Source organism: Mus pahari, chromosome 8, assembly GCF_900095145.1.
Source record: "Mus pahari chromosome 8, PAHARI_EIJ_v1.1, whole genome shotgun sequence".
Taxonomy (NCBI): domain Eukaryota; kingdom Metazoa; phylum Chordata; class Mammalia; order Rodentia; family Muridae; genus Mus; species Mus pahari.
Window position 1 is genome coordinate 101,374,666 of NC_034597.1, and position 2,742 is coordinate 101,377,407.

General features: G+C 41.6%; 1 pseudogene; it reads left to right on the forward strand.

Moving 5' to 3' along the window:
* Positions 1-585: 585 nt before the first annotated feature.
* On the forward strand, positions 586-2,287 carry LOC110325159 (annotated as a pseudogene).
* The last annotated feature ends 455 nt before the right edge of the window (positions 2,288-2,742 follow it).

Sequence of the window (2,742 nt, forward strand, 5' to 3'; positions counted from 1 at the left end):
GGTTTTCCTATAGGTGTACCATAATTTTAATAAAATGTTTTATTATTAAGGAATTAGGAGTTATCTGCATATACAATTTAAGTTTCAGTTTTTGTCTACTTTGTATAAATATTCTAGTCTGTGTTCCTTAACTTTCCAATAATGCATTGGTTTGACTTTGTATGCTACACAGTTTACATTGAATTAAGTCCATAAACTCAATTTTAAAGTCATTACTTTTTCATGAATGTGGTTTATTCTATTTTAAATATTTTACATATTTTGTCAATTGCAAGTTTGAGAGGGATTTTATTTTCTGGAATTTAAACATACTCTTCCATTCATGTTGATGTTTTTTCTTAATATTCTTCTTTCAGAGAGCATGATGAGAACCTGAAGACACGGGGCTGCCACAGACCTTCACTCTCAATTCTTGGTCACCTAGACCACAGACCTCCACTCTCAATTCTCCTTCACCCAAACCACTGATGTGTGCTCACCTGTCTTCCTCTAAAAATTGTATAGTTGAAGTCTTATATTGACATTTTAAGAATATTTTAAATCAATTTCGAGTTTATATTTGTATATGATGTAAGATTAGGGTATATGGCATATCTGTATATGTATACTAAAGTATACATCTCGCTCTCTCCTTTTCCGGCTGGCACCACGGAGGCTGTTCCAGAGAAGAAAAGGAAGGTTGCCAGTTGTGCCACAAACCCTTAAAAAGGTTCCTGCTTGTCACAGGTCCTGCCCTGTGGACAGTTGGCAGGTCCATTTTTTAATATTTTCTGCAACCTGCTGTGCCAAAAATTCTTTTATTTTTTTCATTTTTTTAAAATTGCAGCTTATTTTTTTTAATTGGATATGTTCTTTATTTACATTTCAAATGTTATCCCATTTCTGGGTACCTGTCCTCAAACTCCTATCCCACTTGCCCCAGCTCCTATGAAGGTGGTCTCCCACCCACCCACTTTCCCCTTCCCTCATCCCCCATCACCCTGGCATCCCCCTACACGGGGGCATCCACTCTTCCCAGGAAGTGCTGCTCCTCCCATTGATGTCCAACAAGGCCATCCTCTGCTACATATGTGGCTGGAACCCTGGTTCCCTCTATGAGTACTCTTTGGTTGGTGGTTTAGTCCCTGGGAACTCTGGGGGGGGTGGTTGATATTGTTCTTCCTATGGGGTCGCAAACTCCCTCATTTCCTTCAGTCCTTTCTCTAACTCCTCCTTTGGGGACCCTGTGCTCAGTCCAATGATTGACTCAGAGCTTCTGCCTCTGTATTTGTCAGACTCTGGAAGAACTTCTCAGGAGCCTTATCAGGCTCTTGTCAGCAAGCACTTCTCAGCATTCCCAATAGTGTCTGGGTTTGGTGCCTGTGTATGGGATGGATCCCCAGGCAAGGCAGTCTCTGAATGGCCTTTCCTTCAGTCTCTGCTCCACACATTTTGTATTTCCTCCTGTGAGTATTTTGTTCCCCCTTCCAAGAAGGATTGGAGCCTCCACACTTTGTTTTTCCTTCTTCTTGAATTTCATATGGTCTGTGAGTTGTATCTTGGGTACTCCAAGTTTTGGGTGCTTATATCCACTTATGAGTACATGCATACCATGTGTGTTCTTTTGTGATTGGGTTACTTTACTCAGAATGATATTTCCATTCATTTGCCTAAGAAAAAGATTCCTTCTGTGCCAGAAACCCTTAAGAAAAAGGGAAAGAATTTTGCAGAGTTGGAGGTAAAGCTCCTGAGGGAGGAGTTTGCCCTGAAGACACTGGGAAATGCAAGGAGGAAGCTCATCTATGAGAAGGCAAAGCACTATATCAAAAGGAGTTCAGGCAGATGTACAGGACTGAGATTTGCATAGCCAGGATGGCAAAGAAAGCTGGGAACTTCTATGTGCCCGCATAACCAAAACTGGTGGTTGTCATCAGCATCCGAGGTATCCAGGGAGTGAGCCCAAAGGTCCACAGGTATTGGAGTTTCTACTTCTACCACAGGTCTTCAATGGCACCTTTGTTAAGCTCAAAAAGGCTTCAACTAGCATGTGAGGATTGTGGAATCATACATTGCATGAGGCTACCCCAAACCAAAGGCAGTAAATGAGCTTATCTACAAGCGAGGCTATGGCGAAATCAGTAAGAAGTGGATTGCCTTGACAAATAATTCTTTGATTGTTCCATCTCTTGGTACATTTAACATTGTCTGCATTGATGATCTAACTCATGAGGTCTATACAGTTGGGAAATGCTTCAAACAAGCAACTAACTTCCTGTGGCCCTTTCAAATTATCTTCCCCATGAGTTAGATTGAAGAAAAAGATAATTCACTTTGTAGAAGGTAGAGATGCAGTCAACAGGGAAGACCAGATAAACAGGCTTATAAGAAGGATGAACTAAGGTGTTGCTCACAGTATTTTAGTAATCAGGTCAGTTAACAGTCACAGCTTGACAAATTGAAATGTGTTGGAGTCTTTGCTGTCATGCCTCTGGCCTGCTTGCCACTGGAGTGTTCAGTCAGATCAACAGCCTTCGATGCCCAAAGTTCCAATTTATCTTTTGTGAAAGACGATTTATTAAACGCATTTTTTTTGAAAAAAAATAAATAAATAAATAAGCCCACCCGAGGAGGGGTGTCTGCCCAGGAGGAGTCTCAAGGCCTGAGCTGGCAGGAGAGCCATCTTTGCTCTGGTTCGCCTAGGCTCCAGTCTGTTATGGTGAGAGTGAGGACCTCAGAAGCTACACAGCTTTGGGACAGACAGAA